This window comes from Sturnus vulgaris, chromosome 4 (genome assembly GCF_052056855.1).
Source record: "Sturnus vulgaris isolate bStuVul1 chromosome 4, bStuVul1.hap1, whole genome shotgun sequence".
Classification (NCBI taxonomy): Eukaryota; Metazoa; Chordata; class Aves; order Passeriformes; family Sturnidae; genus Sturnus; species Sturnus vulgaris.
In genome coordinates this window covers 28,273,235-28,289,094 of record NC_142246.1, presented here as the reverse complement: position 1 = coordinate 28,289,094, position 15,860 = coordinate 28,273,235, and the positions used below count along the sequence as shown (strand labels likewise).

Below are 15,860 nucleotides of genomic sequence, written 5' to 3'. Positions count from 1 at the left end.
TTCATGTTTTATCAGTTTTCTACTAACTTGAAAAGCTGAATGTTTATTGTGAAAACCCAAGAAATCTGCTATGTGCGTTTGATTGATGATGGACAAATCTCTAGTTTGCAATGACATGTGCATCTGTGTGTACTGAAATAGTCATACATAAATATATCTGTATTTTTTGTATTTATATATGCAAACCCTTCTCTACTACATTTTAATCTATAGTGACCAACCCTGTAAAATTATATAGTCTTTTTGAGTAATCTCATGACCCTATTAATAGTTTGTAGTTTGACATCTGCCTTTTGATTAGTTAAAAACTTAGAGTGTGCATAAGGCAGAATCTTTGTCCTAACATGTATTGAATAAAATAGAGCATAAAATAATGTCAGTGTCATAATCAGAACTCACATAAACAGAACATGTGTCTGTCGTTACAGTAGGTTTGTTTGTTTTGTTTTTTCTACTGTGTATTTCAATGTTTATGAATTATTTCATTAATGTGTAGCTTATAACTGCCTTTTGCTATTGCTTTTATGTAATGATGAAAAAAAATTTACTTATTTCATCAAGTAAAGCCATCAGTTTTCAACAAATGCCAAAATCTAGGCATTTCAGATTCAAGTAATCTGGAATCTTTGTCTTTGTCTCAGAATATGTTAATATTTGTGTATATGAACTTCTACATAAAGTTCATATATTAATGGCAAGTTGAGGGCAAATACTGGAGTGTTTAATTTCATTTGATAGGCTATCAATAGCTTGAGTTTAAAAAAAAATGATACAAAGGTAATGATATCAGATGTGATATCAAGTGTAGTATAATGCTATTAATGAAATAATGAAATCAAAACATAATTCATGCTAGAGGTATAAAAGCTTTAATTTGTGTACATTTTGGATAAAATCAAGAAATATGCCCTGAATCAGACTCTCATTCTTCTTCCCTCATTGATTTATTAAAATCTTAAGTTCCTTTTCTTCAGCAGATTTACTTTCACACCTTTGTTCAGAGAATTAGAAAGGTAAATAAATTCACATTGAGTGCACTTCATTGTTGATAATATGCGAAGTATTAAGTGACCGAACTGTATTATTGTACTGTGATAGTTTTTCAGAATCTAATATTGTAATGTTTTATTTCAATTCTGGGCTGATACATTTTTGGTTTTGACTGGGATGTATTGTATGAACTGGATAGATACAGGTAACACAACACCAAGGTTGCCACGATCCACAGCTGAAGTGTGAAGAAAAGATTTATTCCATTATTTTGCTGGCAAAACAGGGACACGTGCACTGCTAAGCTTATGTCATCTTAGCAGGGGCAAAAAGCTCTCAGGCGGTTTCCTGGCTCACATATCAGAAAGGTCTGGCACAGGCACAGTTCTTCACAAGGCTGTGTTTATGATCTCCAAGCTTCTTATCTCCCTTCCCCCCTTACCAGGCCTGTGAACAACGCTGTTTAGTTCTTTTACAGCATTCTGTTACGTGACTTCTCAAGGCAGACAGAAACCGTGAATTTTCCCAGACTGAGTATTCTTAGCATTCCCCCAGCTGCAAGGTCATATTGAGTGAAAACAATTCTAACAACAAGTCTTTCTCCTCCCCAGTCTTCCAGTTTTAACCCTTTCCTCCCCACGAGTGTTAACAATAACCAGGGAAATATGTTGTCAAGAACTTTTTGTTGAACTGGACAGAATATATTATTAACAAATTATTTGGTATAAGGTACCTAAATTTAAGTATAATCTATTTGTACTTAAATGAAGAAACTGGATTCTTTATAATATTCCCTATAATACAAGAACACGCAGTTTTATATGTCAAGTCTTTCTTCAGATTCAGGCTGACAATATATAATATTTTTATGAATAGTTTGAAAGACTGGATCTTTCAAATGACCTGAATGATTCTGTGTTTCTATCTCTATATCATGTTACTGAAGCAAAACTAATTTAATTTAAATGTTGGGAAACTGTGTTATATAGCTCAATATTACTTTTTTTTTTCCTTCAGAATTGTTGAAATGTGCATATAACTACACTTGAGTGATGTAATATAAGGAAAATTAATTCTTTGCCTCCTCTAGAGAGGAACGGATTGCACAAAACCATTAGGAACAACTACAGTTGTCTGTCTCCAGATTAATATTTTAAATTTTTCTTGATTTAGGATGGAAAATTATGACAATTTGATGGCTGAATTTTGACATTCACAAAACTGAGAACCAAGAAAGTGATTGAATGGAATTGTAAGAGATGTAAGCAGAAGAACATTTAAATATAGGTAGAAGTTTGAAAATAGAAAAATGTGATTAATTTTGAATCTAGCAAGCAGAGTAGCTAGTTGTGTCATTTTTTCAAACAAGGTAAGTTAGTCCAATTATCAGAAAAGGTTTGTTTTACAAAGTGGGAAAAAAACCCATCAGTGGCAGTGAATACTGTGCTTAGTCATTCAAGCTTACATCTGAGCTTGACTGAGCTAATCTTCAATCAAAGAGAAGCTCATGTCATGATGAGGTACAGCAACAATATATATATATATTTATATGTATATATATATATATGTATAAGAAATCTGATCTTCCATAGATTTGTTTTTGTCTTGTAGAAGGGCAGCACATAATGAAATGAAGCACTGTGACTTAATGTTCAGAAATAAGTAATGAGTTAGTTCTCCAGAAATGTCTGAGTCTTTAGTGGTTGCTGCACTCAAATTTCTCACGAGATTCAAAACCCACAGTGAATAACATATATAAAGAATAATGTTCCTCAGTTCTTAACATTATACTTTTATGGATGAAAACACAGCTTCTCTAATGTGTCTTTATGTAGGAGAGCTCTGTGGAGGGAACAAAAATTGCATTCATGCTTCTGTTAAAACAAAAATATTTGCAAGGGGTTTCTTGGTTTTAGTTGTTTTTTTTTTTAATGCTCCAACTGTGACTGAGCATGACAAGCTGGAAAGAATGACAGTAAACTGGTTTTGGAAGGATGAGGAAGAAAAGATGTTATGAAGGAGCAATGATAAAGCTTAAGATGGAATATACTTCATGCATGAGGGGGTATTTTTTCCTCATTCAATGTATCTAGGATTTTATAGAGGGTCTTCTTTGGGTTTTGGTGGGGTTTTTTGTTGTTGGGGTTTTTTGTGTATTTTTGGTGTTTGTTTGTTTGTTGTTTTTGTTTAGGTTTTTTGGTTTGGTTTTGTTTTGATTTCCTTTTTTTAAAAATCTGTTTAGGTATTTTATTTCACAGAAGTCTATAAAGACAGTAGAGAGAAAGCATTAATCAAAGCATTAATCAAATGTTTCTTGTTTTGTACATCTCCCTAACTTTCTTCTCTTGTAGAAATCTATTTCTACATTTTCACTGCTGCACTGCTACTTCACTGCTACATCATCTTTAGACTTCCTACTTTCAGAAAAGAAAAGGCATTTGTCAGATGTTTCCAAACTATTAAGGAAAATGTCTGAGACTGAGTGAGAGGCTATGTAGGGAGTCAAGTGGAGCCCCCCTTGCTTCACTGGAGCTCCCTGCTGTGAAGGGGCTTCAATCTCAGCAGTTCAGATGTTGGGAGTGTGACTCCTGGATGGTCAGGAAAGTTTCCTTAACAAATGCATGAACCTGTTTCTAATCTAGAGTCTGTCATGCTTTTCGGCTCAATAAATCATAGGTAATTAGATATTCCCATTTAGTGACTACTTGAATTCACACTGATTATGTAATTAAATGTAATGACACATACCATTGTACAAAAATAGTCAATAATCTAAAGATAAGGAGAAAACTACAGATGTTTACAAGATAATGTATAGGTAAAAGGCTGTGCAATGAACAGTTCGTCATTGCTCTATCTTGCATTTTCTTGGTATTATGTACTTCAGTAAAAAAAACTTGAACATTCTCTTAAGAACCTGTAGGTCAGATTTTGTAGAAATATTCAGAAAAGCAAAAATATTGTAGAAAAAGAGATGTGAGATTGTCCCAGTGATATTCCTCATTAGGAAGAACTGTATGAAAATTGCTCTTTTGGTTACTAATTACAAGTATGAACCTTGAGCATATAAGCCTTTTGATCTCTGGCTGCTGGGTCACTCCCTCTCAAATTTCAGGTTGTGACCACACTTATCTCTTAAAAAGAGCTATAGAAGATCACAGTGCCCCTATATTGTCAGTGCCTTTCATACACTTTTGCAATTGGTACAATTTGGGCTTCAACAACAGCTTCTTATTTCATCTTTGATCCACAAGTTAGGTCTTCTACAACTGAGTGTAAATGAGTGATGATGATAGGATCTGTGCTGGTCTCATTTGCTAACACAAAGTTTATTTAAAAAATTTATGAAATGCAAGCCTTCTCTAGTCAATAAGTATTATTCATAACTTAATCTATCAACTCTTGCAGAGTACATTCTTTGACAATTTTGCATTGAAATTGTGGTGTTTTCCAATGTATGCTGGATGTATAATGTTTGTCATTTTGTGAAGTCTGTCTTACATAAAATGTGTGTATGGTTTAGAGTTTTTAAAATGATCAAATATTTGAAAGATGGTCAATAGAAGATGCTGCTCTAGCTGGAAAAATAACCATAAAAGATAATATGTTGTTTTTCCCCCCTCATTCTCCTTTTCTAAAGAAGGAGAGCATTTTATTGTTGCTAACACTAAAGTCTAGAAAAAAGGATACTTAAATCCTATACATCTCTTTCAGATACTCATCCATCCTCTATCACTATCTTTAAGGAAAATAGGTCATTAATTATTTACTATATAATGCCATGTAATATTTTCCTATTTTGTCTCCTTTCAGTGAAGAAAGTGAAGTTCTTATTTATTGCACTGCTCTGGCTTTTGGACGAACCCCAAAAACTAAAGGGTACAGCTGTTTTCATATTAAGAGGTCATGGATTTTGTTGACAATTACATCTGCATGGCAAGATGCAGTGATTTATTTCTTTTATATTGAATGCTAAATTTTACTATAAATTATACCCAGAGTTAAATTTAGTCAGTCTCACAGTTTAAAATAAATGTTAGCCTTCAGTACTCATATTTGCTAAATAACAAGAGTTCAGGGGTCCAGAGCTTCTTCAAGAGATACGTGGAGTGCTGAAGATGAAGCAACATTGACTGTGCAGTTGAAACTGTGAACCTTTCTACTGGGCTATACCAAACCTAACACAGCATCAAAGCAGTTATATAACTAAATTTTTTACATTAAAAAGTTTGCACAAGAAGAAGTGAGATTTATCTTTAGAGACAGATCTTTATTTATAATATTTCAGGATACTTTCTTGGCTTTATGTAGAATTTAGTCACGAACTTTATGTAATAGAATATGAAGCTGAAATATTTTGGTTTTGATTTAGGTGCTATGATGGTAGAAGTGCTGTAAACTTACAATATATTATGACAGATTATTGTTGCATAGTATTTTAGATATGTAGCTCATCCCAAGATATTTTCTCCTCCTAAATATGGCAAATTATGTCTCTGTTTCAGCTTGTTTTATGAAACGTGAAATAAATATGGACTATAATTTTTATCTTTGTAGGAAAGTAAGGGTTTTTGCATGATGCTTGTAAAAAGAACCCTAAATTCAATGCAAGTTAATTCATTAAGATAGTTGCTATTAGTTTCCCCTCAGTGAAAATACATTTCTAGAGAATAGAGGAAATCTGTTTAGTATTATTTTCTCTCAGGCTTGTATTGATGATTTAATGAGGGAAATAAAAGTTATAACAATACTAGATCTCAAATCTATGCCTTAGATCTCACATTTATATGTCCAGACATCTGCAAAAAACACGTTTAAGCTGACTTTTATTTCTGTTTTTTAAGCCCATTTGAGGAACAGCTCACATAGAACAACAATAGCAGGTTTCATATTTAAGAAAAATACATTTTAGTTTATAATGATGCTTTAGGAGAAGCTCCTGTTATTAAACAAGTCAGTTTGATTTCTTCTCTGACAGCAGTGTTCAATTAAGAATAAAGTATTTTATTCATGTGTCAAAGTAGTGGGAGTTAGGGGAAAATTTTTTCATTAACAAATAATGAACGTGAGTAGGCACTTACAAGAAAACAGTGTATTGTACTTATACAGAAGGTTTTTTTCTAGATTGAAAGAAACAAAGCTACATTAAAGTACTACAAAGGTACATTAAACCCTACAAAATGCATTAAAGATTGCATTTGAAATGCTGCATGTCACAAAATTTTTCTAGCTCTGTTTTTGTTAAGGAGTTTAAAAGTGTGTACATGATAACAAAGTAGTGAAGACATTTTGACTTGACGTTCACTAGTCAACAAAAAGATTGTATATTTTATACAGAAGAAATGGTATTGATGATTTGAGGATTATTTTTCAGAAGAGTGTTTTCCTACTTTTGAATGTTTTGGTCTGTTAATAGGTCACCAAATTAAAAGTAATTCTAGTATTAAAAAGTTAAGTTGAATGGTATCTATATCATGGTATTTGTCCCTTTTCCATACCTCTCCTGAGCTTTCATAGACAGGTAGGAAGATTGTAAGAAAAGTAAGAGAGCAACCTCTGTTCAGAATCCCCGGATGTGTGTATGTCTCAGTATAAAGTAAACCTGTGTGCATTCTAAGTGTGAATTTAATGAATGTAGAAGGACAGTTGTATTGTAAGCAAGACCCAAAGAAACAATCTTACAAAAGTAATGTATTGTCTTCTCACAATAATTTAATTATTTAAAAGTAAAATTTATTAAAAAGCCTAGGATGAAAGCCTTAGTAAATCCCTACTTGAATTGAAAGGTGTGTTCTCCTACTTCAAAATTTTGGATGAAAATTTTGGATAGATTATTTTTGCTGTATTTCTGCTTTAAAAATTACGTTTTGGTTTAATCAACACTTCTCCCTGACAAGCTATTCACTGTGAGCAGCATCAGTCGAGAGAGAGAGAGCCCTTCAGGCTGTCCAAGCAACAATGATTTGTGGATGTTTGGCACTGTTTCTAATTTTCTGTTTTAAAACCTAACCAGAAAGCTGTTAATACTCCCACACAAAACTTAAAACTCTCTTTAAACTGAGAACAGAAATGCTTGCTCAGAAATGCACTGTGTTGAATGAGGAGTAGTAGGATTCCTCAGAATAAGAATGGAAGAAAAAAAAGGCACATAATTTATAAGATGCCCTCTGAAAAATAAAGTTAATCTAGGCTATTTAGCAGAAAAGTGATTAAAATTCCATAATGTGATCTTACCTCATTTTATAAATTGCTTTTATAAAATATCTTCTCTTTGCTTCCTATGGAGGCATGTTTCATGGATTTACATCAGGCAAAGGCACCCTGCCTGTCTATCTAAACATCACAATATTCTGCTCAAACCTCTTTCACAACCTGCAGTGACCTATTGTTCATTTTATGGCTTTCAGCTCCTGGGAGGAGTAGGATAGAGACCATGACAGGGGGATGCTCTGCGAAAGTGGTAACATTGATTTAGATAATTGCAATTTATTGCTTTTAAGGCTACCATTCTGACTTTTATGCACTTTGCTAGATCAGAAACAACTAGTGACAAAAGCTGTAACTTTTCCTCTGATTGCAGTGCACAAGAGATGTTCCTCCTCAGTTTTGTAGAGGAGTCATGTGAAGTTCCAGATGGGCTTTGCTAGGACAGTAGGTAAAACCTGAAAGGATTAATTCCACAGGGTGGAATCTCGTTGTCTTTATTACAGTTCAGTTCAAATGATGCATGGTAATTAAACAGAAGGAATGATAAATCAATATGACATCATTTGCAAAAAATTGTATTTGGAAATGGGACTTCTGTTTTAACAAAACATGGAAATTGTTGTTTGAACACTGCCTATGAGTTTGTTTCAATCCTGAACAATATTCTCCAGAAGGAGATATCAGTGGATTATTTCAGCATTCCTCTGTAAGTCACATGTATGAACATGGAGTCAGAAGATTTGAGCAGTGCTAAAAATTAGCTGAATCTACATCTTCTTCTTTTCAGCATATACAGTGATAAACAGTAAAAAGTTGCAGAGATTTATCTTCCTCAACTACTCCATTACAATTTTATTTGATTGACTTGAAAATATAATTTAGCAAATATTTTTGGACCAGGTAATCTTAAAAAATTAGTAAAAGCTGTTTTCTGAAAAAAAAAAAAATAAAAGAAAAAAATCATGTGGGTTTTTTTGGTTCATTTTTTCTCAATTGATTTAATCAGGAATGGTAATTATATCTTCTTATTATATAAGTCAAAATGGAACCTGTTTCATATGTGACTTTAACACAGGTTGCCATGCTTCAGTAGATAAAATAGATAAAGGTGGGTCTTTTTATGTTATTAAATATGAATTGTAAGAACACAGTGTAAAATATTTTATTTGTTTGAGTAGAATCTATTTTAAGGATTTTTTAATTTGATGTAGAAATAAGCTGACATTAATAGAAAATTGTACCTGCTTTATCATGTGTGGGAATGGGAATCCAGCTGTTTCATTATTTCTTTTACAAGATTTTCCTTTCATTTTGAAGCTCTGTGGTGTCCTCTTTCTTCAGGGAATGCATACTAAATATTTTTCTGCAAGATTTACATAAATAACAGATTTCATTCAGTACTAAATAAATTAACCAATTGTCTTTTGTTTTTATAGAGTTCTGTATGCTTTTGGTAAAACAAATAATCCTTTAGGAATAATTTAGTCAACTTAGTAAAGGCTTTAGATCTTTTAAGAGAAAGCACACCACTAAGGAGAAGGTGTAAATTTAATAAGGCAAAATTCTAAAATCAGTATCTTGCCTTGTAATTTTTATTTCTCATGCATCTCTGGGCAAAAAAACTGTCTTTATGGAACCTTAATAATGAAAGCAAAAAGTGATTGAACATATCTATGATTCTCAAACATTTTATAACTTATAAATTTATTCTTTGGACAAATGCTTTACCTATATACCCCCTGTCTAATACTCCTGCAGTGGGATCATGTATTAGTATTCAGATAGCTTATTATACCATTGTACACGTAACTAATTATCATGCATGAACTTTTGTTTTGCACATGACAATCCCTGAAATATCAGTGCAGATTAGTTCATTCTAGCCAACCTCTCTTGGCACTTTGGCTGTTATTTACTATGTTGAATAAAGAGATCTTCTAAGCTATATTTATTTACACACAGTAGGGTAGGAACTGAAATGGAATTTTTCCCAATCTTAACTTGAATTGCCTACCACTTGTTTGCAGTTTGCAACTGCCAGTACCCATGTAGGCCATTTATTTCCTTTATTTCCCTGCCAAGGTCTATATTTCCCTTATCTCTCCACCTTCTTTCCCTTTTCCTCCCAAACGCTTGACCCCAGTGTTTTGGAAGCAAGACTTGAGGAGTAAAAGTACATTGTCACATTTAAAAAAGAACAGATCCATGTGGATAAAACTTGAAAAAATTAATTGAAATTGGAAACGTAAAACCTCTGAAAATAATTGAGATTACATAAAATAACCTTTGGTGTTTGAATAATTGTACGAATAATCTGAAGCTTACATTTGTGAGGGAATATTTGTGGGTTTGTATATAGTCAAAATGTTCACTGAACATTTTTCTGAAAATGAAAGCTGCATTTATACGGTATTAGTAATATAGGATAAAGATGTTTTAGAGAGATGCCAAGCTGACAATTAAGGAAAATTAATTGTTATGCTTAAATGTGACATTTGAATATATTTAGATGAAGTCATTATTAAGATAGGCAACCAACCTTAATTCTGATCTTTTTTAATGCTATTCACTAACACCATAATTACAGTTGTAAAAATGCAGTATTTCTGCAGATTAGATTAAGCAAGTTTCAGAAAGTGTCTTTGTTTCCTTTTCTGCTTCTTATGTATTCTGGCAGATATTTCCTGTGTGATATTTTATTACTTTCTGTATCTGCTGTAGAGATATTTTTGAGGCTTACAGCCTTCTATTGCTCAACATCCTGATGTTTCTAAAGGTTTTTTTTAAAAATATATATATGACAGGGTTGTAATCTGCTTTAGAATAATTATATTCTTTATGAATGAAACTGTCCATGATAGAGAATTCATTTAAAGATATAACTATCTATCATAAATATTCGTTTTAGAAGCATAATGCTTTAAAGCATTATTTAAAGGGGTTTTTTGTGTGTGTAAATAGTTTGTATTCTAATGCATGTTATAGTTAATAATTTATAAAAAATATTTTAAAATTGAGAACGGGTTAGAAGCAAAGTCAATTATTTTTGTAAAATTGACAAAGTGATATTATAGAAAATATAAATATTTTAGTTAATCTAAAAGTTTTAGCAAGTTGATTTCGAAAGTGGAGTCATATATTGAAGACATCAGAATTTAAATCTTTCTAAATGTTCAGTTGACCCACCTCTAGATTGTTCCTCAAATGAGTTATAAGAAAAAGATATAGGAAAAAGTAAAGGATGCTGTCTTCTGTTTGTAGGATTGTAGAAGATATTGCAGAGGATTACTGAATTTTTCATCTATGAGAATTCAAGGCTTTGATCTGAGTCCTTAAATATTTGTGAATAAAGTCTATGCCAGTTTTTAATTAGTATTAATTCCAACTTTGAGGATTGAAAAGCAGAAGGCTAATATTAGTCAGCAATTGTAAGAAGATGAGAAGCAATATTAGTATAAATTCTGTCTTCTGCCTGCAGAGTAATTATTTTGGGGTTCTCACAATAAAAGTAATCCCAGTAGAGAATCAGTGCTAAAAGTTAATCGAAGTAGTTGGTGATGAAATGCCATCTTATGGAAGATATTTTGCTAGGTAAATGGTATTGGTGAATTAAAAATAATACAATAAAGCCTTTTAATCACCCCAATAACAAAATAATATAATTAAGTATTTCAGAGTAAAGAAATACTGGAAATAATTCTAGCTGTATATCACCTTATATTGCATCTTTCTCCCTTGTGTTTAATATGTTATTCTATATGTGTGTAGTATTTCTATGGAGACTTGTGCAGGTTTTTATTTTTTTGAAATTCTCACTTTATAGGATGTGCAAAGTTCAGAGATTAAATGCTATTTTTTTTTTTTTGGCTACTCTGTACATGACTGATTCCTCATTCATCTTTAAGTATTGTACTGTGCTCTAAATATAGAATTCTTATTTTACCCTACTTTTCTTTAATAACAATTACCTTTATGGTTCCCAAATGCTTCACAATCCTAAATTTATTTTTATAGTATCATGGAAGATGAAATTCCCATTTCCATCCTTACTCTCTTAGTAGGTGACAAAGTATGAGTGGTGGGATTTTAAATCTGAGGTATCAACTTCAGATAAATATTCCTTCTGGAGCAGTGAATATTTACAAACAGTTATCAGTATGTAATTTCAGCCTGTTCAAGCATGGCTGCCTTGGCTTTAGTTCCAGGTTGAAGCTCTGAGCATTTCTGTACATTACATCCCCTGGTCTAATTCAAACTCCCTTGTTTCGTTTGTGGAAAGAGACCAGCATTAGTGTCTGACACCCCAAACATTTTACTTGTACATCCACTAGAGTACTTTGGTTTATTTCTTCTGCTGAAATGCAGAAGTAAAAGTATAGAAATGAAAAATTCAATATTTGCTGCAGTACATCAAGGGTTTTAAACTGACTCTGTAGTAACTAAAATAACCAATTCTTCCAAGAAATTTATCAGTTTTCAGTATGTGGTTTTATATGTGTATATTTCGCAAATTAATTTGCAAAACTCAGTTTTAAAAGTAGGCTAATGAAGAGACTTGAGCTTTTTCAGTGCTTGATAGAGGTGACATGACATACACATATCAGTCATAGATGAGTCATTTGACTTGAAAGGAAATAACCCAGCACTTGGAAAGAAACAGTCACAGAACTACTTAATATTCCTTGATCTTTGTTTTGAAGTTCTGCTTTGATGTATATTCAGGCCTGTGAGAAATGTTGCCAGCTAATGCTTGTACTAGCTTTTCCTATAATTTGCATTGCAAATTGAATCACAGACTTAGACTGGGGGGGAGTCCTCTTATCCAACCCCTTGCTCATAGCATTTCCAGTTAGATCTGATTCTGTAGATCTAGCCCACATCAAATTTCAACTGTTGTAAGGATTTAAATTCTTTATTTCTCCACTATTTGACTATTCTCATGTCATTTTTTCCCTTATACATAGGCAGATTTTCTGTCTTGTATTTTATATCTGTAATCCCTTGATTTAGCTCTGTGAACATCTGAAAACTAGTGAGTTCAAACTTGGCTGAATTCAGCAAAGGGAAAGAGGAAGTTCTAGAGTCATAGAATCCTTTAGGATAGAAATGACACCTAAGGTCATAGGCTCCAACAGTTCACCATTAATCATGTCCCTAAGTGCCATATATACATGCTTCATTTGCACTGCTTCACAAACCTGCTATGGATGAACTCTGCTTCCTCTTTAATAGCTTGAATATATTTCTTTTACTGCAAGGTTAGCTTAGAGCAGCTTACATGTACACGTTCATGCAATAGGTCAAGTTTTATCAGTTAAAGATATATCTTACTCCAAGAAAGAATATATCAAGTATAAATAAGAGAAGCTAAAACTCTATGGTGAAAATGTGAAGAAAATATGAAGAAAACCATATCAGTTCAACAAGATAGGGTCATCATTATCATAATGTGAGTAATAGATAAAAGATAACCAGCTTAAGATGGATAAAACTTTGGTCAAAAATAATTAGCACTTCAGAGGGATAGAACACCTCTCCTATGAGGAAAGTTTAATAGACTTGGAGTTCTTCCTGCTGGAGAAGAGAACTCTGCAGAATGAATTTCAGCTTTTCAGTACTAAAAGGTTCTTATAAGAATGATGGAGACCCTTTAGTGGTTAGGACCAGGGGTAATGGTATTGAAGTACAAGAAGGTTGATTTGGATTGAATTTAAGGAAGACATTTTTTATAGTAATGGTGTTGAGGCACTGGAACAGATTGTCCAGAGAAATTGTGGGTGCCCTATCCCTGGAAGTGTTCAAAGTTCAAAGTGAATGGGACTTTGACCAACTTGGCCCAGCAAAGGACATCCAGTCTGGGGCAGGGCCTGGTGGACTACGTGATTGTTAAAGGTCCCTTCCAGCCCAAACCATTCTATGATTTTTGTTGTTGTTGCACTTTGCAGTGTTCTTTCTCTTGAAGCCACCTGATAATGATAAAAGCCTTTTGTTTTGATTGTAAGCTGGAATCCATCTTTTTGGCACAGGGTATAAAATACCATTTGAGTATTGCTCTGTTCAGAAGAGAATCTTATGACCTGCATTTATTTGCTATCATCAAAAGAAAGATGTGGAGGTAAAAAAAGTAAAATTCTTAAGAAATTTGATGTTGTATCTAAGTAACCCAGTGAAAAAAATGGAAACTATTCTGAATGATATGGACTGTCTTTGTTACTTTTATATAATAGAAATATGTACATTTTTTATGTTTATCATTGAAATCTTAACCTTAATATTGACATAGCAGTCAGTCACTGGAATAGATCAATGAGGAGATAGTTTTCATTCACTGCCCTCTTGCTGTGGGATTTTTTTTCAGTTTTAAAGTGGTGTGTGAATGGAGAGAGGTTGTATTTTCTGCTTTGTTTTGACCAGAATATTAGCTGGTCCTTGAAATTTTTTCCTCCTTTAGACATGCCCTGTACATTTTCTGTAAAGTGCCTGTTTCTGAGGTTGAAAAAGTTACCTATATTAGTCATAAAAGGCCTCCCAGGTGGTAAGAAAAATGAGGAAAAATTAAGTACAACCTTGACTGCATTGCTCATCACTTCACCTTTCTGCTTAATAAAACACAAACTGAATAGAAGAGCAAAGATGCCATAGTATAGAAGTAGAGCACTGGTTGAATTCTTCGCCAAATATGCCAAATCTTTAGCTTTCTTATAATTCCCTGTGAGTGATATTAGATCCTTTTGTGCATTACCTGCCAGTTGGAATGAAGTCTGGCATACAAAAAGTGGTGGTTTGACATTAATGCAGCCTCAGAGAAATTAGATTTTCTGTAAAGTTTTAGCAGCACTGAGGATAAATACAAAGGGTTATAAGCAGTGTAATGATCTTCGAATCTGCAGCTTCATCCTATCCTGTATCCCAGAAGGCTAATGTAATTTCACAGGAAAAGACACCAAGATACACCACTTATCTTTCTCCTCCATGCATATGCTATCAACTCTGATGTAATGCATTAACATTATAATAAAAAGAATTTGTCAATCAGGAAATAGATAGAAGCATACATTTGGAGGCAGAAAGGAAGGAAGAGAAGGAAAAATACAGTCATTTTGATGCAGAGATTTTTACAAATTCTGACATGCATTTAATTTATTAAAATCTCTCCTTTGAAGTGTAAATAAAAAGCACATATTCTATCATTGATATTATCATACCGATTTTGCTAGTCTTTTATTTATGCAGTACTAATGTGAAGACTTTTATGTAAAGTAATTGTGGAATTTGGAGTTAATCAAGGTATTTCAATACAAAATGTAAAAGGAAAAATCTCAATGGTTATAAAAGCTGTGAATAGATTACAGCACTGGTATGAATTAATTGATATGTAAATTTTCACAATGACAGAAATAAGTTCAAAGTCACAGCAGTTCTTCTCATCCTCTTTATTCTAGCAACTTTACTGGTCATGTTTAGTGTTTTTTTAAAAGGGAATCTGTAGAGGTTCTAACTAGCTAAATATTATAATTAACAATTTTTTTCTCATTATTTTGTATTTTCAGGTAACATGCATTTGGAACAGGAATGAATACAGGTCAGGCAAAAAAATCTTTAATATCCCACTGAGGCAGTTTTAATGTAATTGAAAGTCTAATATCAATATGTCTATTTTCTCAATATAATACCTCAATATAATACCTATTTTCTCAACAACGTATCTGATCCAGAATCTGTTTCTTTGGTTTCACAGTTACTGACTGTCGTTCATATTCAGTTTTCCTTTCACTCTCTAGTCAGTTTGATTTCTATTGTTTTTCCTTTAGTGGCCAACAAAAGCAAACCCCTTATTTTTTGGCCCTAATAATAGAAATCAGAGAATGAATTTTTTTTTCTTGTGATTGTTTATAGATTTCTGTTTTAAATTGTGTTCTGTAGTATGTGAAATTCCAGTCAGTACTGGCTGCAGGTAGAAAGTACTGCTTGTTCTGAAGTTGCAGACATCATAAAATACTTAAGGGTTTTTTTGGCATAAATTTTGCCTTAAATCCATCATTTCTTAGGAGCTTATCAGAAAGAGGTAAATTCTAGAATATTTGCTTGAATTTGAGCTGTGGAAGTTCTTCCTACACATATAAAAATTTGTTCTCTCTACAGAACTAATTTTGAGAAAGTGCCAAGAATCTGTATCTTCTCAGTGACCATTAGAAATATTCAGTAAGAGAAGTCTTTAAAATTGAGAAACAATTTTCTTGGAAGAAGGTAATTTAATGATTTCCATTCTGCTTGTTAGGTAGATTTTTAGATCCATTTCGATGTGAAGGTACAAAAAGAATACAGATAAACCAGTTTGATTTATAAATTTAAAAAGGAATTATTAAATTTGATTTTGCATAATGGAAACAGGATTTTCCATTGTCATACATTGATACTAGCCACTTTGAGAGCCCCTGTGTATTCCAGTTATTTTCCTGCTGGTAAAATGGAAGTTTTGCCATAAGCATTTTTCTTTCATTTATGGAATTACCTATATTGAAGTATAATTTAACGGTGATAAATTATTGTCATTATTGTTATCCCAGAGACTCTTTGGAAGCTAAAGAAGCACCAGTGTTTCATGTCGGTATGTAAAATAAATAGGAAACTTTAAGTCTACTTTGGTGCATGTAAAATACAGT

The 15,860-nt window shown here is 32.7% G+C and overlaps 1 protein-coding gene across 11 annotated transcripts in view; it reads left to right on the top strand.

Annotated features, from left to right (window-relative positions):
- Positions 1–15,860, top strand: part of SGCZ (sarcoglycan zeta) — a 412,929-nt gene that overhangs the window by 150,897 nt on the left and 246,172 nt on the right. For 3 of the 11 annotated variants that reach the window (XM_088163416.1, XM_088163415.1, XM_088163421.1), the window contains one exon: positions 14,748–14,779. The exons of the other annotated variants lie outside the window; for them this stretch is intronic. The gene's annotated coding sequence lies outside the window, so the exon portion shown is untranslated. The remainder of the gene's footprint in view (positions 1–14,747; positions 14,780–15,860) is intronic. 11 annotated transcript variants of the gene reach the window in all.